Source organism: Thermobia domestica, chromosome 10 (assembly GCF_964235325.1).
Source record: "Thermobia domestica chromosome 10, izTheDome1.hap1.1, whole genome shotgun sequence".
Classification (NCBI taxonomy): Eukaryota; Metazoa; Arthropoda; class Insecta; order Zygentoma; family Lepismatidae; genus Thermobia; species Thermobia domestica.
In genome coordinates this window covers 82769032-82795214 of record NC_137463.1, presented here as the reverse complement: position 1 = coordinate 82795214, position 26183 = coordinate 82769032, and the positions used below count along the sequence as shown (strand labels likewise).

The window sequence follows — 26183 nt, the reverse complement described above, 5'->3', positions numbered from 1 at the left end:
TAAATCTCTGGAAGTCGGCCATTTGTTGGCCAATATCTCGGGAACGGTAATAGGGATGCGAAAAATTTAATCACTTTCTAGGTTGATCTATCGAATGCAGGGTTCAAAATTGAAAAATATGCAAACAACAGACAGACAGACAGACAGACGGACGGACGGACACACAGACATAGAGAATTCAGTAACGAACTTTTTAAGTTCGTTGAAAAACTAAAGCATCATATCCTACACATTATATATTCCACCACATAATTGTATACAGGGGTTGCATACCTCTCAGGCGTTTGTTTCATGGTTAAATGATAATGGAAAACGAAGGATAACCATTTCTCCAGTGTATGATGAATCTTTATTGTTTGTAGTGTTTTGCCAATGAACACCATATATCACTGACATTATAATTAATTGTGTGTGTAATGTATGTGCTTATTACATACTGCATGCAAGAAGAAAGGAAACACTGATCATACATGAATTAAAAACTTCAGCCTGAAGTAGACTCAAATCTTGCAACCGGTGCGAAATATTGAAAAAGTAATCGAAAAATCTCCCCTTTGTGCAGGGGTGCCCACAAGGGGGGGCTATGACGCAAACTGCGTCATTGAAATATTTGGGGGGGGGTTAAAATCTATATAAATATGTTTGATGAGGGGGGGTAAAATTAATCGAAAAGAAGATTTTTTTCATGGAAGAACACCTACGGATAGACAATTGGGGGGGTGCGTCATAGACATAAGGGGGTGGGCACCACTGCTTTATGGTATCTCTTTTCAATTTTTATCAAGACGTCTTTCACTTGTGTCTGTAAAGGGACATGTACAGATGTGAGGAATAACAAGGACATTCATGTTCATATGTGAATGATGCGCTGTGTACAGAGCGCATGTTCAGCTAGTCTATATATTAAAATGCTAGATTTATATGTTTGTCTCCAAGCCTTCGACAATGAGATCTTGAAAACTACAAGTGCTAGAAACGTACCATTTTCACTGGTTGATTCCAAATTTTGTATAGATTGTCCAGTTCTCACTCAAATTTCAAAAACCGTGTCTTATTGTTCTACTTAACCGTTTTGAGCCCATAAAATTAACATTGTTGCGGCCGAAACTATGGTGTTAGGCAACCAGTAGAGAAGTTACGTATCACGGGTTGACGGCCATTGCAGGGGCTTTGCTTAAATCTGAATGACAAAACCTATTGCATGCTGGCAACTTCAAAGGCTTCAAGAGACGCAATGAGGCGTACTTCGACGGATATGGATTTATTAGAAAAAATATTTCCACTTGATATCGTGTTACTTCTACAAATTTGCAACAAACTCATTCCAACATCTATACATATAAATTCACTTCCTTTGTGAGTCTCCTATCCTTTACTTGTGTGAGTAAGGAGACATTCACAGTGGAAAGGAGATTCATGGTCATAACAGAACGATGTGCTGAGTAGACAGCGCAGGTTCAGCTAGTAATAATTAATTATTTTTAAAAATCAAATAGTTCCTGCAAAGCCCGAGAAAACTTATCCTAAAACATGCTACAACAAGATAATCAATGTGGTAATGTGGGTTTCATATAACCAAGGGGTTAAAAATCCTACGTAGCCAACTTTTTCCAAATGATCTAACTTGGTGATGAATGTTTAAGTCATTGATGATGTCATAACTGCTGACAGGCAGTTCTTGCTTAACTTTTACCAGAACCATCTACTTTTTCTGTGATTGATCGCTCATTCTTGACATCGAAATTTCCAGAACAAAAGCGAATGAACCATATGTTAGTTGTTTCTTTTGGTACCGTATTCTGCTCCTTTTACAGAACAGAGCAGAGATTTCTTGGCGGTTTTTGTGGTTGATTTAAGTACCGGGCTTGGGCCCTTGCCTTCCATTTGTGTTGTTGACTGTCGTTTGTTTTGCGTGCGTATTTGTTGTGAGAGAGGACGCAACTGTCGCGCTCCTCTTTTGCTGTTCCTATGTCAGTTTAGTTCTTGTGCGTTTTAGGGGTGCGGCATCTTGTAAGTTCGTCTTCTTGGGTTGGCCGTTCCTATGGTGGCTATGTGTTGGTGTGGCGAGGCTCTGATTGTCCTCCAGAAGTTGGCTGATCTGTGAATTCTGTAGTCATGTAGAAATGGGAGTTCCAAATCTTCATGTATTTGCTCGAGGCGAGTGTCTCTCGAGTGTCCCGTGATAGCCCTGGCTACTCTGTTCTGGATGACTTGTAGTTGGCTGAGGTGCGTTTTTGCTGCGTGTTGCCATGCAGGGTGGGCATACATCAGGATGGGACGAATGCTCATCTGATATATATGGCGTTTGGTTTTCAGGGTGAGGGATGGGGAGAGGAGTAGCGGTAGCAAGGCTTGATGGCGTTGACTGGCTTTCTTGGCGATGGAATGTATGTGGTGAGCAAATGTAAGTTTCCTGTCCAGTATTATTCCGAGGTATTTGGCATCATCTCGGTTCTGGAGGGGTGTTCCAGCCATGGTGATCCTGACGTGAACCCTTCTTCTGTTTCTTGTGAAGTTTACTACTGAGGTCTTCTGTTCGCTGACTTTGATCTTCCACTCTTCAGACCATCGGTGGAGAAGTTCGGCATGTCATCTGAGGTATAGTTCAGCGTATCTGATGTTTCCATGGCTAGCAAAGATTGCCGTGTCGTCTGCGAATGTTGCTACCGCTGTGTTGGGGGTTGTGGGAATGTCCGCCGTGTACATGGCGTAGAGGGTTGGGGATAGGCAGGATCCTTGGGGGACTTCTGCTAGGATAGGTCTGGAGGGTGTTAGGTGTCCTGCATGGGCAACACGAAAGGTTCTTCCTTGAAGAAAGGATTTGGTGATTCTTAGAAGGTAGTGCGGAGTGCCCTGGAGCATCATCTTGTGAAAGAGGCCTTCGTGCCACACCTTGTCGAATGCTTTTTCTATGTCGAGAAAAAGCCCCAAGGTGTGGCCTCCCTCGTTGAATCTGTTACATATCTTCTCTACCACCCGTACCAGCTGCTGATCCGCGCAGTGTCCTTTCCTGAAGCCGAACTGGTGGTCCGGGATGATGTCATGATCTTCTATGAATTGCTGAAGTCTGCTCTGCAGTACTCTTTCAAACACCTTGCTGGTATGCGAGAGCAGGCTGATAGGGCGGTAGTTGGCCGGGTTTGATCTTTTCTTTCCTGGTTTGGCCAGCATTATGACTTTTGCTTCTTTCCAGGCTTCTGGGTAGTGTCCGGTTCTCATAATGGCGTTGCACAACTTACAGAGTAGGACCAGGGCCTTTCTCGGGAGGTGCTTCAGTGCTTGCGGCGTCACTCGGTCTTGACCTGGAGCCCGGTGTGCATTGATCCTCTTGATGATTGCTTGTATCTCCCGCGGTGTTGTGAGGGCTTCTGGAGGAGGTGGGTCTTCTATTCGGGAGAGGTGGTAGGATCTATGTACTGCTGCAGTGGTGGTTGCTGGCGTGTTGGTAGCGTTGATCTGGAAGGTGGTTTCCAGGGTCTGGGCGAAAAGTTCTGCCTGTTCTTCCGGTTCGTGTATTGTTCCTTGTGGAGTTTGAAGTGTGAGTGTTCTGGAGTTTGCTTCTGGTCTTGTGATGTTTTTCACTAACTTCCAGAATTGCCTGCTGGGTGCATCTAGCTCCTGGAGGTGGAGGTTCCAGTTTCTGATTTTGATTCGAAGGAGTCTTTTCCTGACTCTGGATACTAGGTGGTTCCAAAGTGTTTTGAACTGGGGAATACTGGTACGTTGCCACTGCTTCCGGGCCCAACGCTTCAAATGGATCAAGGCTGAGGTGCGTCGTTCTTCTGGAGTGGTCTGGTGTGATGGATGAGTCGTTGTTGAGGTGGTTGAGGCGATGGCTATGGCTGAGTTGATGGCTGCGGTCAGGGACGCAGTGGTGGCCTCTATGTCTTCCGTTGTTTCAATTATCCGGCGTGGATCTAACATGTCGCTGAGCAAGGATCTGTAGTGGTCCCAGTCTGTTGTGCGCAGAGTTGGAAGGGTTCGAGTTGTGAAGTGGTAGCTGATTGCGATCGTTTGTAGAACGGGTAGATGATCCGAGTCGAGGCCGTGGATAACCTGAGGTATACCTAGGATTGCCAGGTTCGCTGTCAGTACCATGTCCAGTACATCAGGCATCCCGCCGTTTCTTGGATAATGCGTGGGTTCCGTTGGAGCCGTGGGAGTGAAGTCTATGGTGGTGAGAGCGTGGTGGAGGATCCTTCCGTTTGCGTTTGACACATTGGAGTTCCACGCCGGATGTTTACTGTTGAGGTCTCCCCCTAGTAGAATCCGGTGTCCTAGCTGTCGCAGGGCTTGCAGATCTGTTGCGTTGAGGTTGTTGTTGTGAGGCTTGTAGGCTGCTATTATTATTATCGGTCCATTAGCTGAGTGGAGGGTGATCCCTGTAGCTTCCAGGGATTGTAGAGGTGGTAGAGGGAGAGGGTCGTACGGGATACTGTCTTTGATTAGAATTGCTGTTCCTCCAAGGGGTCGGTCGGGACGGTCGGTACGGATGGTGGAGTAGTTGCGGATTTTTAGGGTAAGGTGTGTTTTAGGTGGGTCTCTGACAATAGGGCTATGTCCACTTCTTCTCTGCGGAGAAAGTCCTCCAGTCCTTCTTTTGGATTCTTTCTGCGTTCCAGTGCAGCACTTTGACTTGTCTGTTGATTCTTCTTTTAGTCGGTGCCATCGTCAAGGATGGACGCGACTACCTCAAACATGATGGTGATTTTGCTTAGTGGGTCTGTCGTTTCTTTCACCTTCCGGAGTCCTACTCGCAGCTTTTCTAGCATTGAACGGAGATTGAGGCCCGACAAGAGTTCTCGGATCTCTTTGAATGTGTCTGCCAATGATGGTTCAGTGCGTTTGTCCTCGGTGTCTTCTTCTCTGGATTGGGAGTTGTCCTGGGTTGTTTGATTTTGCTTTGTTTCTTGGTTGGGGGGCCTCCTGGTTTTCTGGTTGGTGTTGTTCTTGTCTTCCGGCGTGACTGCTCCTGCGTAAGATGTAGCGTTGTTTCTTCTGCGGCTGGTATCAGATTTTGAGGGAGGGTCCGACTTAGCTGGTGGTTGGGTTGGCTGTTTCCTCTTGGCTTTGGCCGCCTTGAGCGTGGGACAGCCCATGTAGTTGGCGGGGTGTTCGCCTCCGCAGTTACAACATTTTGCCGGAGTGTCCCTCGTTTTCTTCGGACATTCAGTGGAGAGATGGGATTCTTCGCATTTGATGCAGCGAGGGGTCGCCCTGCATGTTTGCGTGGTGTGCCCTACTCGTTGGCATCGGTAGCATTGGAGAATTGACTGACCCTTGTAGGGTTCCACTGCCACTCTGTAACTAAGAAGGTACTTGAGATCGTAAATCTTGTTGTTCGTTGGGGGTAAAGTAACAAGGAATAGCGGAAACAGGGGCCTGTTGCCAGACGGGTCACTGCGTCCCCTCATCTGGACCACATTGGTTGGGGTGAACCCCTGGTCCTTCAAGTCCTGTAGTATGTCAGCCGTTGGAGTGTCGAGTGGCATCTTCCGGATGACTACTTTGATTGGGCGTGTTTGTTTCGGAAGTTCTGTGGCAAATGATTGTCCGGTCTGGATGCAGAAGGCTTCCATCATTTCAAAGTCGCGCCAGGTGGTGCAGTGGATTTTTATGTATGCACTCGGTTGCAGAATTTTGTAGGGATCCTTGCAGTTTGCGGTTAGCGTTTTTATGAAAGTATGTCTTTTCTCGACGTCATATATGAAGAGGGGGGTATCTTCCTGCTGCGGACGGTGTCCTCCGGATTTTCTTCTTCATATTCGGTGGGTGTTTGACCACCCCCAGCGTTGGATGGGTCGTTGGTGGTGTCCAGCGCCGAGAAAGAGTTCCTGAATTCAACAAGTGGCGTAATGCTACTTTCTGGTCTTCTTTTCGCTTTCTTCTTGGGGTGTTGGAACTCTCCTGCACTATCGGTAGGGTCGTATTCTTCATCACTGGACCCTGCCATCTCGATGGACTGATCTTGGATCTGGGGGGCATCCGCGTGGACGGTTGCACTGTCAGCTGTTTCGTTCATGTGAGGGGTAGAAGTGGTTTGAGCCGTGAGGGCGTGGAGTTCCTCGAGACTCATAGGAACCAATTTAGCCTGACGGGTTGTTCTGCGGCGTTGAACAGAGCCTAAGTTACTAAAACTCATGGCTTTTAGTTGTTTCGCAAGGCTTGTTTCCGGTCCTGCGGGTGGTTTCCTGACGGGAGGCACTTGGTTGGTATGTGGATCACTGCTTCTTGGGGGGGGGGGCGACCTGAGTGTTTTGCTTCATTTCTTGGCTGACGTCTAAACGCTGTCTAGGAACGTATTGGACGAGCTCCTAGCGGCCAGTTTTTCTTTTAGCCGTATTGCTGGGATCTTTTATTATTTATGGGAACAGGACCTAATTTTTATTTGTCCCCAGCCTATGAGCCGGGCTCCCGCTCCAGCGGGCAACTGAGCTAGTTACAGAAAACAGAAACAGAAAAATTTATAAGTAAGGACGCCCCTCAGGAAAGCCCGCGTCCTGGATAGTGAGTAAGGCATCAACCAACATTCTACATGCCTCTCCTCCATGCTGTTAGTAACCTATAGTATCTGTCGGTGGGGAGTGTGTGTACCGCGGCCTCTATCTTAAACGGAAGACATTTACACGCGAATCTGTTATTATGTGTAGATAGAAAGAAAGAAGGGTAAACAAGAAGATAGGAAAGCGCGAAAGAAGTTATTTTGTTTTGATAGAGGGACAAAAAACCTGGAAGCCAGGAAAAACCCCCTTGTCGGTCGTGCTGCATGCATAGGCAATTTACATGGCAAAACCACACTTGAAGGGGTGGTGAAAATCCATGTAAATAAGTCTGTATTTGTATCTTTATAATACTACTTCTGCAGTTTATTAATATTTAATCTGTTGTCATGTCTGTGTTGTCTGTAGTATGGAAGTGTTTTGTTAGTGGGGACTTTGTTATTTTTTTATTATGTCATGCAATTCTGCTGCTTGTTCCGTTGCCTCGCCTGGTCGTCGTGATTTATTCCTGAAAAGAGAAACTTAGGTTGCTTTTGTTATTTGTGTCTATTGTATATTTCTATTACCCAGATTCGTCAATTTGTGCTAATTATATACATATTTGCTTATATACAAACATACTATATTACCCTATTGATTCTCGTTTGGTCAATGAAATGTTACGTGTTTAGTTTTTTTTTATTATTTATTATTTTATTTTTTATTTTTATTAATTTTTTTATTTTTATTAATTTTTTTATTTTTATTTTTATTATTATATTTTTTTGTTTTTATATATATTTTTTTATTTTTTTTAATTTTTATTTTTATTTATTTTTTTTCTATATATATACATACACACTACACACATACATACATATATTTGTAAATGTTTTTTTTGCGTCTAAAGTATACATACGCACACACACACATATATACACATATATACAATGTTATTCATGTACATATCCACGCATACACGCTCGGACATACGCACACATTCACAAACATATAGATATTCGTATACACAAATGCACATACATATACTCACACATACAAACTTACATACTTACATATGCTTTCGCACCTACATACGTATACGCTCGTACATGTTTAAATATTTTACCGTTAGCTTAAGATAAGTATTTCTCTATCCTCTGAGTAATAGAAACTTTTATGGGTTTAGTATTAGGTGTAGTGGTCTCTTGTGTTTGGTGTAGGAGTTTATTGTGTAGGTGCCAAGTTTATTTATTAAAGTGTTATTTATGTTATGTTTGTTGTTGTAAAGAGTTTTCGCTTGTGTCTTTATTACTTCAGCAATGGGCAGGATGTTCATACTATATTGTAATGGTTTTAATCTAGTATACCTAGGACAGTTTGTGATTAATTTTATGATTTTATTTTGAAATGTCTGCAATTTCTTCATATTTCCTATCAGTGCATGTCCCCAAGCAGGGGCTGCATATGTGAGTATCGGTCTTATAAGTGTTTTGTATAGGGTTGCTTTTGCATTTCTACTAATGTTTTGGCTTGTTAATAGCGGTTTTAGTTCGGAAAGTCGGCCAGTGGCCTTGCCTATTTGAAGCTTGGTGTGTTCTTTGAAATTTAGGTTTCTATCCAGGGTGACACCGAGGTATTTTGCTTTATTAGACCAGTTTATTGGGTTATCAAAAATTTCAACGTTGGTGATAGGGCTCTTTTTACGTTTTGTGAAATATACAGCCTCACATTTAGTGCTATTTATTTTTATTTTCCATTTGTTAAACCATTCTTCAAGTGTCGGAATGTGTCTCTGGATATATTTTACTGCCTGATTTGGTTGCCAGCTATGAGAATATATACATGTGTCATCTGCAAAGAGCGCTATGTTGGTGTCTTTATGTTTTGGTATGCCATTTACATAGATACTGAAGAGTACTGGCCCTAGGAGAGATCCTTGGGGGACACTTGCTTCTATTCTGCGATGGGTAGATTGGGAATTTACAACTGATACATAGAATTTACGGTTTTTCAGGTACGAAGAGATTAGTTTAACATAAATATCGGGTAGGCCAATGTTTTTTAACTTATATATAAGACCCGTTTGCCATACTCTGTCAAAAGCTTTTTCTATGTCTAGAAATACTGCTACTACACTTTGGTTTTTGTTAAATTTATCTGTTATTGATTCTATTACTCTAACTAGTTGGTGTGTAGTAGAGTGGTGGTTTCTGAAGCCGAACTGTTCTTTTATTAGCACATTGTAGTTTTGTATGTGTTGTTTTATTCTTGCTAATATAATTGACTCGGTTAGTTTAGCTAGTGTGTTCAGTAAGCTAATTGGTCTATAGTTTTGTGGAAATTTAGGATCTTTTCCTGGTTTCGGTAATGCAACTATTTTTGCTGTTTTCCATTCATTGGGAAAGTGGGCTAGTTTCATTATTGCATTTATGATTTTGACTAAAAAGGAAATTCCTTTTGGTGAGAGGTTTTTGATACAAATATTTTGAATGTTGTCAGGACCTGCAGCTTTGAAAGGCTTTAGTTTCTTTATTACTTTGTACACTTCTTTCTTGTTTGTTTTTCTTGCTGACGTTAATGGTTGACTTTCTAGCAGTTCGTTTACTTGTCTTTTAACTTGCCTTTCATGTTGTCTGAACTCGTCAATTTCATTGGGTTTGAAAGTTTTTTCTAGTGTATCAGCTAGGGTGTTGGCCTTATCTTCATCAGTAAAGACTAGCCCATTTTCCCCATGTATGGAAGGGGTGGGTGTGTATGGCTTGGTTAAAGTTTTAGTTATTCTCCATATACTGTTATCTTTGAAATTCGCGCTTTCTACTTTTTTATCCCAGGTATACATTTTGTATCTCCTAATTTCTTCTTTTATTATTCGTCTTAATTGATTTATCTGAGCTTTAAGAGTTTGGTCTCTATGGTTTCGATATGTTCTTCTAAGTTTATTTCTGGTTTTAATTAACTCCTGAATTACATTAGATAATTTATTGCTATGTTTATTATTGTCTATTAATGGTATTGATTTGTTAGTTGCTAATTGTATAGCTTTAGTTAGTGTGTTAACTGCTTTTTCTAAATCTTCCTTTGTGTGTATAGGATACTCGCCTGGTAAGTTTTCATCTATTGTATTTTTGAATAGATCCCAGTTAGCTTTTCTGTAGTTGAGTGCTTTTTTAATTTTTTCCAGGTCTGGTTCGCCATTTATTGTTATTATAATGGGTTGGTGGTCTGAGTCTAGTTCGTTTCTTACTTGTATAGTGAGTCTTGAGTTAATGTTTTTGTGTAAGGCATAATCTAGTACGTCCGGCGCGTTTCCGTTGTGAGGGTAGTGAGTCGGTTGAAATTGGGATAGGATCTGCAAGGGAGATCCTTGCAAGAAGTTATATAGTTTTCTACCATTGTTGTTGGATTGTCTGCTACAGAAGTGAGGGTGTTTGCTATTAAGATCCCCTGCTAGTATTATTGAACTACTTGTATTGGCTAGTTTTCTGATGTCGATGGTCCTGCTCTTTTATGTGTGCTGCTAGCGAATGCTGGCTTCTGATTGGCTCTCGCACCTGCGTCTCTCCGACCAAGCAGAAGCAGGCTCTTGGTTTTTGTCGTCTCGGGGCCACGCAACTTGCTGAACAAAACTGAACCTACAAGACCCGTCGGGGAAAACTTTCTTTCCCCTTTTCTTAGTGACAATGAGGAAAACCTTGCGAGCCACAACAATTTTCAAGGAAGACATACTACTTCACATGAAGATCCGCATTGAACAATATCGTTCTAAAGCTTATTTGCAATGCTACAAGTGCCAACGTTTTGGCCACGGCCAAAGTACTTGTAATGCACAACCTCGCTGTGTCAAATGTGCCGGTGCCCACTGGACTTTTGAGTGCAATAAACGAGACCCGCTCACGCCTGCTAAATGCGTCAATTGCACGGGAGATCACCCTGCAAATTACTCAGGATGTCCTAAAATTCAACGCCTACTCCAGGGGAAAATCAACAAGACAGCTTCTTCAGAAACACCGCCGACTCCCACGACACAACCAACCACGAAGCCTACCAAGCCTTTTTCCAGTACAGACGACCGGAACTCATGGCCTTCTCTTCCAAAGAAAGATACATCTCCTTCAGCATCCGAAGACACTGCTGCCAATTCCTTCAAGGACCTTCTTCAACTCTTAAAGGACTTTGAACTCTTCAAATTACTCCCTCTCCTCAAGAAGTATATGCCGAAACTGAAAGAAGAACAAGACCTGTTCAGCAAGCTGTCAATCTTCATTGACATGCTTAGTGAATTCTTCAATTAATCACGATCTTTCCATACATTCAGGACCACACCCTTATGAGGGCCACTCCAGGCCGCCTCATTGGTCATCGCTGCTGCCAATCAAGACTCATCTCAGCTTCCAGCGCAAAACTCTATCAACAGCAACGACCGGACTCACAGCTCCCCAGGCATTATACAGGACTTCTACCAGACTCCACATTCCCTAGCGATCAGCGACAGTGGCTGATTTGGTCATCACTTCACATGTCGTCACTTCACATGGATTATCATCTCATATAAGAGGCAGGGGCTTATAGCCCGGTACTCAAACTCGACCAATTTGTCATGTTAACCTGTGGACCTGTGTGTGAATGAGAAGACGAAGTGCGCGACACGCGTGTGTTAGTGCTCCGTAAAGTTACGTGTTTTTGTGAGGAAATAAAGACTTTCTTCCCTCAGAAACTATTCAATTAAACACATAAACATTTATTGCAGTGTTTGTGATCATTACATGTGCAGTGGAGAAGTGGAAGTGTCAGTGCTAGTTCTGTGTGCATGTTGCATGCTTTAGTTAGCGTAGTTAGAAGTAGCTAACAACAAAGCACAGCTAGCACTGAAGGCGCCATATTGAGGGTGACGAACAGTTTTGTTCAAGAAGTTGCGTTGCCCCGAGAAGACAGAACTCGAGAGCGCTCTTCTGATTGGTCGGGGAGACGCAAGCAAGGGAGCCAATCAGGGAGCCGCTTTTGCCGACAACTTCATATAAATATCAGACTCTTCACAACCCAGATCACAGTGCTCTGGAAGCACTCAATGCGTCCAGAATGTCTAAAAAATGAAAAATAGATCCCTCCCTCAATAAAAAACATAGGAAACGGCAAAAAGAAAAATAGGCCGGCTAGGAGCACGCCTAAAAAGCTCCTGGCAACAGGATAGCGCGAACCTACCAACCGCTAATATCTTACCAGCTATACAGTGAACTGATAGAACTGAAAAACAGCCATAGTGTTAGTAATAACGCAATATTATAAACTCCGGCCCTTACAAGAGCCACATAGTGAACTCTCATACCAACTATCAATTAGTGCTCTGGCCCTTTCAAGAGCCACAGAGTGAACTCATCACACCAATATAAGCTTCCAACTCCGGCCCTTACTAGAGCCACCCTGTGAACATTGTACAACATTAGTGCTTCGGCCCTTACAAGGACCACAAGTGTTCTCCGGTAATCCTAGTGAGACATTGAGGAACTAGTGTCTACGACTGGCCCTTTCGAGAGCCATAAAAAAGAAATCGAAATGCCTTTACAGGCTAAACGTACGCGGAAACCCATCCAGGACAGTAAGAACATTTTGAAAAAGTATAAAGCCTTGAAATACACGCCCATTGGGCCAGTGCCAAAGAAACGAGTAGTGCCACCCTCCCCCCGAATTATCCCAGAGCCAATGGAGCCTCTACCCACCCACAAACCCACGAAGGACAACCAGCCAGCACCGAAGACAACGAGTCAGGAGGTCTTCCCCCCCCCTCCCAACCCCACCCCAAGTGGAACAAGCAAACAAGACTAGAGAAGCTGAAACTGACAGCGCGACAGCAGGTCCGTCAAGAACGTCAAATGACGACACATCAGGATATATCACCCCCAAGAAGACGTTCAGATCAAAAACGTCATTGTGTGCAACCATCGCTTCTGTAGTGCAATTCCGAAACCAGTACTCGGTGCTGCGACAGCAAAAACTTGACAGAGAAGCAGCAGCAGAAGAGGAAGAGGACGACGAAGCAGCAATCACAGAAAAGATCGAGAAGATGGACATCATCCAAGAAACGGGAGAAAGCCCCAAAGAAATCCCCCTCCCGAATCTCGCAACGAAGAAAATACCGCCAATATACATATACGGCATCAAAAACAGAAGTACATACGTCCAGACCCTGGCTGCCACATGTACAGAACCCCCAGAGGCTTTTCACAACAAAGATTTTATAAAAATACACTGCGCCAATATGCAAGACTTCCAGAAAATCGACGCCTACTGCCTCCAGACGAATGCGTCGTACTCCACGGAGCTACCAAAATCAAACAGACCTCTGAAAGTGGTAATCAGGAAGCTACCTCTTGACACATCACCTGACGACATACATAAAGCCTTAGAAACACTGGGATACACCCCCGCTGCGGTCTCACAACTCAGAGGCCAACCAGACGAGAAGGGAGTCAGACCACTCTTTCCGCTGTTCTTGGTCTCTCTCCCAAAAACAACCACCAACTCCGACATATATAAGGTTCGCTTCCTACTCCACTTCAGAGTAGAGATAGAACCGTACAAAGGCACAGACATGCTGCAGTGTTTCAGGTGTCAAAGGACAGGGCATTCCCAGCTGACCTGCAACGCCACCCCACGCTGTGTCAAGTGTGCTGGACCCCACCACAACAGAGAGTGCCCCAAAACATCAAGGGACACACCAGCCAAGTGTGCTAACTGCCAGGGAGCCCACCCTGCAAATTACCAGGGCTGTGACTACCTGAAGAAAGCCAAAATGAAGAGGGGGAACCAACGATTCTCTGCCCCCCATCCGCCATCAGATGACCCGACAAGCACCTCTGAGACAGCAGACACCCAGCAGAAGACAACAAGACCAAGTACTTCCACCACAGACAAGACAGTGAGAAGTCGACCACGCCAAGAAGAGTCCACCAAACCTCAGCCAACGGAAACCAAACAGAACCCATCAGAGAAACCGACCATCAGAGAAACCACCCCAGAGGAAGGGCCAACCAAACGTCAAGATCCACCACAACGAAAACAAAGCAACCAAGAACAGCCAACCCCAGCGCAACAAGACTGCAGTCAAGAACCATCCCTGGCAGCGACCATCAAGGAAGTGATGGAACTACTCAAGGGACTCAACATCAGGAAATTCATGAACACCTTGAAGTCAGGACTAGAGAAAATGAAAACAGCTACAGACCCCGTCACGAAGTTCACAACTCTCCTTGAAATTGCAGCCAGCATCCTCGATGATGGAACAGAATAAGTCAACCATAACCCGAGACCTGAGACTCGCGTTTTGGAACGCGAACGGAGTCAGAGACCAGAGGCTAGAGCTGACAGATTTTCTCACTCGAGAAAAGATTGACATTGCCCTACTCAGTGAAACACATCTCCATCCTCCAGACACCTTCAAGATTCGCAATTACGTGATGTATAGAACAGATCGGCAAGGACGCAAGGGAGGCACAGCTGTTTTGGTGAAGAGACACATCGCTCACGACACACTACAGTTGCCACCGTTACAAACCATAGAGGCCACAGCAGTAACCATCCACTCCCCAGATGGCCCTCTTCAGCTCATCTCGGCGTACAAGAAGCCATTGGCACCTATCCAAGCCCAGGACCTGCAAGCGCTAAGAAGACTAGGACATCGAGTTCTCGTAGCCGGGGACCTAAATTGCAAGCACCCCGCTTGGAATTCTAGGGTATCCAACCAGGGCGGACGGGATTTGTTCCAAGCACTGAGAAACATTGACTTCCTGGCCACAGCTCCTCCAGATCCTACACACTTCCCGACTAATGGAGGTGAACCAGATGTGTTAGACATGGCTCTCACGGCTAACATTACAATCAAGGACGGACCAAATTCAGTTATCGCACTTCATTCAGACCACGCCCCAGTCACCATGACGGTAGCGCTGCGTACACACGTCCCAGCCAATCAAGTACCACGCCTCCGTCAAACTAACTGGGACGACTACACCAGGAATCTTGCAGAAATGATCGACCCCAGGCTGCCAGTCAACACACCAGACGAGATAGATGCCACGCTTGCAACACTCACGGCATCAATGCAAACCGCATATAGACTGGCAACAACTACCCAACTCATCCCTCCAGAAGAGCAGAAACCAGAAGACTTGAGGACTACAGCACTCATCCACCTAAAGCGCTGGGCCAGGAAGAAATGGCAGGCCACACGCCACCCAGCATTCAAAACCCTATGGAATTCACTGACCACCAGGGTGAAGAAACGCCTCCAGCGCCTCCGACTCAACCAGTGGAACGCCAGGCTTCAGGAGCTTGAAACCCCATCCAGAGACTTCTGGAGACTTCTAAAGTCATTGTCAAGAACACCTGGACCCCCAAAAACTCAACCACTGCGAGGGCCACAAGGACTAATTTATTCACCGAAACAGCAAGCTGACCTTCTCGCAGATCATCTGGAACAAACATTCACGGAGAACAACACCCCAGTGCCAGAGGGAATCCTGGAAGCAACACAGCAAAGCCTGCAGCAACTAACTGGACAGCATCACCTACCAGCACAAGAGCTAACCACACCTCGGAAGATCCAGCAAATCATCCGAACAATCAATCCAAACAAAGCAGCGGGACCAGACAGGCTTCCACCACTGGCACTCAAACATGCTCCGAGGAAGGCTATAGTTCTACTATGTAGACTAACAAACGCAATTCTAGCAACAGGATACTACCCCGCCGCATGGAAAGAAGCAAGGGTAATTTTAATACTCAAACCAGGAGCGGCCAGGACTGAACCCAAAAGCTATAGACCCATCAGTCTGCTGTCACATCCAAGCAAAGTGATCGAGCGAGTGATACAACAGAAACTGATGAAGCACATCGAGGAAAACAACAACCTTCCTCCTCACCAATTCGGGTTCAGGCCTGGTCACAGCACCACCCACCAACTGGTCAGAGTAGCTGAACAAATAACTTATCAGTTCAACGAAGGGGGCCACACTCTCGGTCTTTTCCTAGATATAGGCAAAGCGTTTGACAAAGTGTGGCATGCAGGACTACTACACAAACTACTGCAAGTAGGAGTACCGAGACACTTAGTGAAAACTCTGAAAAGCTACCTGACCAACCGCACATTCAGAGTTTCCCATGCGAACAACCTCACAGAACCAAGAACGATCAGAGCAGGAGTGCCACAAGGATCCTGTCTGTCCCCGATCCTGTACAATGTGTACACGGCAGATCTTCCCACCACCAGAACAACGATGACGGCGACCTTTGCGGATGATACAGCCATCTTCGCAAGTCACCATAACTTCAGATTTGCTCACCTGTACCTCCGCAGACACATCGAACAGCTGGAACAGTGGACCAATGACTGGAAAATTCAAGTCAACACGGAGAAGACAGCACTGGTCGACTTCACTAGGAACCGGACTCCACGAGAATACAACTTCACCCTCCATGGAAGAAACATACCCATCCAACAACAGGCGAAATACCTTGGAGTAGTGCTGGACCATCACTTGAAATTCGGAACCCACCTGGAGGCAACAGCCAAGAAAGCAACACAAAGATTCCGATCCCTTCTACCCATCCTGTTGAGCCCTCAACTCACCCAAGAAACAAAACGACATGTTTACCGAATGTACATCCTACCCATCCTAATGTACGCCCATCCAGCATGGGAACACACATACCAGTGTCACCTGCGCCACCTCCAGGTGGTACAAAACAGAGCTGCCAGGGCAATCACGGGCCATTCTATGGACACCCGAATACTTCAAATTCATGAGGACCTCGATATCCCACTACTTCAAGAACTGCGTCATCAGCAATCAACCAAATTCTGGATGAAGGCTTCAAGATCAACAGATCCAGTCATCGCATCCCTCGGAACCAAAGACCCACCCCGTCGACTGTACAAGATGCCAAAACCGCCTTAACAACATGAAGGACAACTAAAGGAACCTGCGACAGTTGCGGTTCCTTCAATCACATACGACCACCTCAAAACCAACGCCAAGTTACAACACAGAAAGAAGACAAGGGCTTTGGCCCGTTACTTCCTACAAATAATCAACGGTCAAGAAAACACTCAGCGAAATGGCGGTTATAGTGCTGCCGTGCTTTGTTGCTAACTACCAACTCTACTGCTAGCTACGCATGCAACATGCACACTGCACCGCACTTTCACAGTCACTAGAGTTCGTCACAGCACTTAAATGTTCGCAAACACTGTAATAAATGTTTATTTCAATGTTTATTTAAGGTGTGGGGAATAACAGTTTATATTTTCACGAAAACATGAAAAGATGTCAGGAGCACAGGCACTCGCGTGACGCGCACTACAGCTTCGTATCTCAACTGCTCCTTTTACAGTACAGTATTTGCACCTTTATTGAAATAAAATTGTAAAATTTAGCACAGCAATGCGAGAAGTTTACTCATCTTCACGGCGCGACGTAATACTTACGTCTGATTCAAAAAATTCCTACACATTTTGCACATCTATTAACTCAACTGTCGGTTGTCAAATGACTTTATGTTAGCCCGGATCTGATGCGACTCATATATCCTTCCATTTGGGACACTAGCGCCCTCTCTTGTTCAAAAGGTTAACTACATTTTAGACTTCGTGACAGAGATGGCATGGATCAGTGAAAAATTTACCCTTGATCTACTGACCCACCACGCACCGTAACCCACAGAACTACTAGACCTACGACCCACGATGACCCACGATGACCAAAACCCATCATCGCCTTCAACTCTGACACATGATCGTCACCCTCCCTTCACGTGAATAAAGAGTTTATACTTGTAATAAAACAAGGCTCTGAAACTATCACTGATCGGAGTTTGAATTTCTATGCTTAATCGCTCAAGCACCGCTCTGTTACGATAATGATGGATCTGACCTCCACGATATCAAATGGTAAAGTGTTTGTCATGGGCCGTATTACGATTAATTTCAATTTAATTATCAAGCGGCGGATGTACAGGTTAAAAACTGAATTGGCCAGCCAGAACCTAGACTATGATAGGTAGGTAGGCCCCCCTATCCCGAATTAGATCCGCCACTGTAATTATCATAGATTATTATTTCCTTGTTGAAATAAATGTACTTTTGAGTGGAAAATAGGATGAAATTTGGAAGTATCAAATCAAAGTAAAGTAGGTCAACGTAAAGGAAAAAAAAAAAAAGAAAAGAAAGACTGTAAAATTCGAATGTGTTTCGAAAGCCAAGTAGTAAGTCCTATTGCTACTAGCTATTACAATTACAGTATCAATATCCAAAAATGCCTGTTTATTTATTTATTTTTCACTTAGATATACTCATCTCAGGTAAGTAAATAGAAACAAACGAAGAAATGAAGAAAAACGGAAGCCTTGAAAGTAAAACGTAGATAAAGTCACGAGTGTTCAGAAGATGCTGTCTACAATCCACTGAGCAGTGGACCAGAGTGAGCCATGGTGGTTCGGTAGATCAGGGTGGGTCAGAGTGGGTCATAGTGAGTGGTAGGTCGCAGTGGGTCACGTCCTGTTCACTCATGACCTACTGACTTTCTCACAAATCTCGACCCACTTGACCAACTCCATATCTGATATGTGATATTTGGATGCGGTTTTCATTAATGTATTGAGCTATTCCCATGGAAGGTGGTTACTTATAATAAAAAGTATTTCAATAAGTTTAATTATTAATTATTACGCATTTGTTCACGAGTTTCATAGGGAAACCTATTCAATATGGATGTAGTGTCCTATGTTTAGTCTAGATATCTAACTTAACTACTAGAATAATGAAAAAATGGGATTTAAAAACAGAAAAGATTAATAATGTACTTCAAAAATCCACTGAAAAAACTTTCTAGGAGAAAACAACCGACTTCAATAATGCACTAAATAGCAGAAAATAAGAACTTTTTTACAAATATGGATCGACTTTGAAAAACGCACTAAAAGGCAGAAAACAACAGGAGTGCTAAAAACAGACAAAGGTAATAATAAGCCCATCCGTAAAATAAAGCTACTGTGCACTATGAATAGGTGCTTCTATGCAGGGGTGCCCACAAAGAGGGGCTATGACGCAAACTGCGTCATTGAAATATTTAGGGGGGGCAAAAATCTATATAAATATGTTTGAGAGTGTGTAAAAATTAATCGAAAAGTTTTCTTTTTTCGTGGAAGAACAACTACGGATAGACATTTGAGGAGGGGTGCGTCATGGACATGAGGGGGGGGGCACCACTGCTTCTATGTAAGTTACGTATAACCTGTAAACCACATTGCACATATATTGCATTAAACAACGACGTTAGACTTGTGAACTTTGCAACATCCAAAACTATAGTGAAGATTACAAAATTATCTCATCCTGACATTCATAGAATGATACACTTTGAACTTACCAGATAGAAAAACATTTTTAATCAAATTTATTACATTGTAATAAATAGAAGAAGACATTTTAGTATAATTGATGTTCGGACATTTACAAGAGCAATTTACAAGAGTGACAGTGATCACTGCCTTATAGCAGTGATAATAAGAGAAAGAGTATCGTTGAATAAAGAAAATATTCAACATTTAGTCCAGGCAATTTACAGTTGGACCTGGGCAAAATTGCAATAGAAGTTTTTTAAACAGTTTTTGATTCAGGGATCATTACTGAATAATATATTCAAAATCCGACAAAATCGGATCACGGGAAAACCCCCCAAAACGGTTTTCAAAATGGCGGACCATGGTTAAAGAATCTTGCGTCTATCTTGCAATTTTCTTCTGTATCTCGGATTCATCTCATCCGATTTTCACGGTTTTGTTGATGATGACGTTTGAAGATGGTTCCTACAGTTTAACGTGAGATCTGAACCACATGACCCCACCGGGAATCGAACCCGGGACCTCTTCACCATAAGGTGACGAGCGTAACCACTCATCCATCGGAGACATTACATAACTACATAAGGTTTCCTAAATCATAAGGGGAAAAAATTATAACCCTCCCAAAAATAGTATAAATTTATTCCAAATGTTCTAATATACAGGGTGGCCCAAAAGTAGGTACACAGTTCCGTACTTATCTCCTGTATTTCATACCATTTCTTATTGTTATCACCTAGCTTCTTTATTATTTGTTCTTAATGTATTTTTACTTATACCTTAAGCCCGGAACAGCCGAAGCAAATAAACCCATAAGCTAGAATGTTATACTTGATCAATGCAGGGGTGTATACCTCCGTTTGGGCCACCCTGTATTTCTAAATAATGTTTAATTTGTGTGTTAGTTGCCTGTTTTCTTAATTTGTTTTTATTATTAATTTTTGTTTTTACGGCTTTAATATTTTAAAAAGCAACTATTTATAATTTGCTTTTTTTTCTGTTTAATTTAAAAATGGAGATGTCTGAATATTGTGTGATATGTAAGGAAAAATTGGACAGTAAGCAAGAGATAGTTAAAATTAAACAGAAAGGAGCAGATGGCATAAATGAAGCAAGCCACAGGCGCAGAACTGATGTTGTTGCTGTTCCTGGTATTAGTGTCCATGTTTCACGTCGGAAACGATTTACAGATTCAAAGGATATTGGTGTCAAGAAACGGCAGACTAGTGATGAAACAAAACCAAGAAAAAGTGTACGTTTAAATGAAGACCCAATTCGTAGTGCCACTCATTGCTTGTTTTGCGATACATTTGTGGACTGCGTCTATCATAACACTTGTAGTGTCAATTTTCGAACTGGTAGGAACATTCCCCGTGAATACTCTTCCTCCAATAAGTACATAAAGAAATGTCGGCCAAGTAATGAAGAACAGTACCTTGCATTCCTTCAGACTTGTTCGTACTTGGAAAATAATGATGAAGAACAACTGCTGATGGGAGATTTAATTTAAAACATGGAAGAATATCTTGAAGGGAGTCGAACCTGTGCCTATGATCGGAGACATATGAAGAGGAAACTTTTGGAGTATTATGGAGAGAAAATTATTATTTCTGGTGGAAGTGGAAAGGCAGATGTAGTCACTTTACTTGATACAGCCACTAAAATTCTTCAAAATTATCACCAAAAGTCAAAAGAATGTGATATTGAATTACAGAAGATATACTTAATAGAAGCAGCAGCCAAAATAATCAGAAGTGAGGTGAAATCCCTCAACGTTTCTAATGTGGATGTATACCCATCTCCAAGTGAAATTACTGAAGAAAGTACTTTGCAATACGTACCTAAGAGTTTGAAATTACTGTTGTCAAAACTATTTGTGGGAAAGGATCCCTCTATAAAAATTGGCTCAATTGGTCAGAGCATTATGCAAGGTATACGTCCTAGAATATTACTATGTCCATTGCAGATTGGTTTAGCTATCCAGCTGCATCACAACTTTAGATCAAGGTACCTTGTTGATTTGCTTCACATTCTTGGTTATTGTTCACCATATTCTGAAGTAATTAGATTTGAAAGAAATGCTGCAGTATCAGGTAGCCATATCTCGTTAAATAATGCCAATAACACTGCAGTTCTTCTAGCAGCTGATAATGTTGACCACAATGTTTGTACTTAGGATGGAGAGAACACCTTTCATGGGATGGGTATGATTGTAGCTACAACTCCAAAGAACAAGATCCATCCAGTTATTCAACGCTGTAAGATTGCTGAAAGTGACATTAACAATGTTGCAGCAGTTGATATTGTGGAATACAGACATTCAAGAAGCATGCTCAGGGAGATTTCATTCAACAAACTTCCAATATTGCCCATTTCCTCTATAAGTAGGTTAAATCTTCTGTGGCAAATATGTGCAGCCGAAAGATCAGGTCCAAGTTGGTCAGGAGCTATGCAAACAATTCATTCTAGAACAAATGTTTCACATCCTGGTGTGGCATCAATCACATTTCTTCCTATCATTGATATGGCAGCTAGTGACATGACATGTATACTCTCAACATTGCAGTACCTGAACAAGTTAGCACATAAACAACGTATCCCTTGTATCATTACTTTTGATCAGCCTTTATTTTGGAAAGCTTCCCAAATTATCCATGAGAACAAGATCTCAAAGATATTGTTTTAATGATGGGAACATTTCATACTCTGATCAACTTTTTGGGTTCAATTGGCACTTTGATGAATGGTTCAGGATTATCCGAAGTACTTCAAGAAATCTATGGATCAAATGCTGTGCTGCATATGATGTCTGGAAAAGCTGTTTCTCGAGCAATGCGAGGGCATATGATAGTAGATGTAGCTCTTTGTACCTTAATGGTTTCAGATGTTTTCCCTCGCAATGAAGATGGATCCCCTCATCATCTAGTTAAAGAAGCTTGTATCTTACTTGATAACGTCATAAATGGCAAAAAAACATGTTGAGGACGTGGAGCTGTCTAGGGCATTATCTCAAATCAGTACTGCTTTGGAGGAGAAGGAAACTCACCTTCAATCTTTCCCAAGAACAAGTAAACTTTGGCTAAAGTATATGAAAATGATCAACGTTGCACGTAACTTAATAACAGCAGATAGGACTGGCTCATGGGATTTACATTTGCAATCTGTGATGAAGATTCTCCCAATAGTTGCAGCAGCTGGACATCACAATTACCTCAAGTCATTATATTTATATTTGCAGAAAATGTTCGGTTTGGAATCTGAAAATCCAGTTGTTCACAAAATGTTCCAGGAAGGCAAGTTTGTGATAAGAAGAAGTGATAGGGTATGGGCCGGCTTAGGTTCAGATCTAGTGATAGAGCAAGTATTAATGCGTTCTCTGAAAAGAAGAGGAGGTCTGACACGAGGAAGTGGATTTACAGAGATTCAAAGAGAAACATAGCTACTTTCTATGCCTGTGTCTTCAACTTATAACTTAGCAACGCAGGAATACACTAAAAGTTTGTTGGAAAGCAGTGAACAACACAAAGAAATGAGGGAAAGTAGACAAACTAGGGACAGTAACGATATTAAAAAAGTTGTTGAACGACTAGAATCAATATCCCCATTCAATTCTGGCCCAGATCTTTCTAACATTGTCACAGGTGTAATAGCTGATCCTGGAGTAAATGTTGATGAACTGAATTCCATGGGTACACACATCGTTCAAAAAATGATGGGCAATGATGTATTCAAATATTCTGGGAAAAGATCCGACAAAGCGAAAACTCTAGGATCTGATGCTGCTGTTGTGAGTCGAATTAATGCAGAGAATGATGACTGTTGCTGCTGGTGGGGATATGAATCTTGAAGATGTGATGTGTTATGAAATTTGTTCTTATCCTCCTGCGTTATTTCAGTCTAAGAGTGTGATGAGGAAAGCTGACAAGTCTCAGTTAGCTCATGCGATACTAAAATACACAAAAAAGTACACATGGAAGAACCAATAATAATATTTTAATTTATTGAGCTTTATCAAATGATTAAATAAAAAATACGTTGATTGTAAATTAATAGTTTTTTACACGAAACGGTGTAAGATAGGAGAAAAGTGTCGTTATTAAAAACTTTAGCATTTATATGTAGCTCTTATTTAAAAAATGTTTCATGTAAATCCGATTGCATATACCCGAGGTACAGACAATTATTTAAGGTGTAAATGTAAGAAATTATGATTTTTAAAATTAAATGTCGTTTTTCACAAGAAACTGTGCGAAATAGGACATCAGTGCTCCTAATAAAATATATAGTACGTAAAATGACCTTTGATTTAAAAAAACAATCGTCAAAATCGGATTACAGGAAACCGAGATACAGAAGAAAATTGCAAGATAGACGCAAGGTTTTTAAATCATGGTCCGCCATTTTGAAAACCGTTTTTGTGAGTGTTCCCGTGGTCCGATTTTGTCGGATTTTGAATATGTTATTCAGTAATGATTCCTGAATAAAAAACTGTTTTAAAAGCTTCTATTGCAATTTTGCCCAGGTTAAGGGTATAATTGCTCTAGATTTCCTGGACTAATTTGTAAACGGAGAGTTTAATTTGAAGAAATTAGAGGAGAGCCAGGCAAGAAGGGGAATTACCAGATTGAAATATCGAATAGATTCTCGGTTTTAGAAGATTCGGAGGGGCACTAGTGTTGAGAATACTTCGTTTAAAATTAGGGATAACATTAAAATTTCAGCAAAAGAAAAATCGGATCACGCAGAAATGCATAGGAATAAACCCTTGTTCTACCAAGAATGCACTAAACTAACAGAGAAGACAAAACAGCAAACCTGCTTTGCCTACAAAATCAAAGCGGTATATCTGCTTGCTGTCAGAATTTCTTTAACTTCAGGAAAACATATTGAGAGCAATTGAAGCTCACGGCAAATATGTACTCCGTTATATCGACGGCTTAGTGTCAAAGGAACGTATGTACAAAAAAAAAAAAGAAAAAGAAAAAAAAAGAAACAAAGAAAAGAAAAAGAAAAGAAAAGAAAAGAAAAAAGAAAAGAAAGATACGAATATTATCAGAGTTCGAATGTTTCTTTCTGTGAAATGATTATAAGTCAAATTTCTTCGTAAAATATGGTTGATCAAATAAAAATCATTTTGGATTATCAAAAACTAAAATCAAATACGAAAGAACAATTCTCGCAATTCTGAAAAACTAGCTTTTTGTAGATACGATCTCTCCAGGCGGAAGAGCAGAATATAAATGCTATTCATCGTTGCATGAGTAAGGTTTAGGGCGGGACCTGTTTAAGTGATAATTGCGTCTGTCGTTGAGTTGAGTTGATTTTGGGTTTAACGTCCCGTTCAGCAACGAAGCTATATGAGACGTGGACCTACTGATTAACGTGGAATCCGAACCACATGAGCTCCCACCGGAAATCGAATGCGTCCGACGTGCACAACAAGAGTAGCCAATGGGGAAATCTGCAGCGGCAGACAACGAGTGATGAATGCGCGATTTCTCACTATTTACAGTTGAAATTTCAGGGAATTCAGCACTCACCTGGAGAAATCGAATTACATATACATAGGTGGGCGCTTTGATATTTTTGAGGCCCTCTACTTCACAATGATTGAACTAAAGAATTTATCTTTGGATTTGGAGTATAGGCGATGTGCAGTCAGCAGTTTGTGTTATTCCCGTTTAGTTTTCTTCTAATAGCTTAAAAGAGGCTTGAAATAAATAGACCCAGTAGCGCAATCTGGTATTGATCTAAAGTATCAAATGTTGTCAACTAAAGCTCAAGAAATAACACGATAAATTATTAGAAAGAATATATAAAGACTTTAACGAGTAAATTCTCAGGTGTTGAATCACAAGAACAAAACGAATCTGATGTCCGGAGTGGGATTCGAACCCACGCCCGGAAGACCAGTCTGCAACCTGAACGCAGCGCCTTAGACAGCTCGGCCATCCTGACTTATACAGTAAGAGTGTGTTTTTCGACTCTTTCTTCGCGTATTGTAACAATGAAGAGGGTCAAAGCAAGTGATTCAACGCGATCATTAATGTACTATTTCTTCTTTTCTTTCGTGCAAAGTTTTAGTTTTAAGTCACACAGAGAAAAATGGACTGAAATCCAAAATAGTTAAACTCAGGAAATCCTCAGGAATTTTTCTGAATTCCGGAATTCTTTCCGAAATTCGGAATTTTTCCCACTTTGCTTTCCAAATTCCGGAAAGTAAAAATTCCGGAATTGGCCATACCTACTATACACTATATTATGTCGGTAAGAAGTACATATTTGTCAAACTTTCCTACTAATTGCATTTACCGCTATCATATCTAGATAAGAGAAGAAATAGTGTTGTGAGCATAGGCGCCGGTAAACTCTGATCTGATAAAAACACTAAAGAAGAGCACGCGAAAATTACATTAGCCTTGTACGATATGGATATCCACCGTTAAAGTCACCGTTACCCGTGAAGATATTAACGTGTTGACTTCATTAACAAAGTCAGTCGAAATAATTGCAACAAGAAAATCTACTTATCCTTGTATCATAGGCAACCAACAATTCTTTGGTATTATATAGGTTACATAGAAGCGGGAAATGTGACGAACTTTTAAAACGGGATATGAATAGTCACCATTACCTGTTAAGATATTAACGGATTCACTTCATTAACGAATTCAGCTGTAGCTATCCATTAGTCCATCAATTGCTCTAGTTAACTTTTCCTTACTCAACATTACTGTATAAGTCAGGATGGCCGAGCGGTCTAAGGCGCTGCGTTCAGGTCGCAGTCCGGTCTTCCGGGCGTGGGTTCGAATCCCACTCCTGACATAAGTCTTTCTTTATTGTTCTTCGGGTCCTACAGGTCAGAATTTACTCATAAAGTCTTTATATATCATATCTAATAGTTCATCGTGTTATTTCTTGTGCTTTAGCTGAGAACATTTGGTAGCTTAGGTCAATACCAGATTGTGCTTCGGGGGATTTTTATTTTGAACTTCTATTAACCCACCAGAGAAGAACAACGTAAGATGAAGCGGGAATAAGGCAAACTGTTTACTAGAATACGCCGCACCGAAAGATAAATTATGTGGTACAATCATTGTGTGTACAATTCGTATACAGACATATATCAATTTGAATAGTGCAGGGGTGAACTATGCCTAGGAGAACAGAGATTAAAATTATTGTTAAAAAAGGTATGAGAATAATGTGTTTATGTTAAATTTTATGCTGCTACTTACTTTACCGCACTCTTGGAAACATCATATATAATTATGGACCACCCTGTATTTCATGTAAACAATTGTTATTGAT

General features: G+C 42.0%; 2 non-coding genes across 2 annotated transcripts; one reads left to right on the top strand and one right to left on the bottom strand.

Annotated features, from left to right (window-relative positions):
• Window positions 1-24746: 24746 nt before the first annotated feature.
• On the bottom strand, window positions 24747-24830 carry TRNAL-CAG (transfer RNA leucine (anticodon CAG)). Its single transcript has one exon. It is a non-coding gene; the product is annotated as a tRNA-Leu (tRNA).
• A 783-nt stretch (window positions 24831-25613) lies between these two features.
• Window positions 25614-25697, top strand: TRNAL-CAG (transfer RNA leucine (anticodon CAG)). The gene has a single exon. It is a non-coding gene; the product is annotated as a tRNA-Leu (tRNA).
• Window positions 25698-26183: the final 486 nt, after the last annotated feature.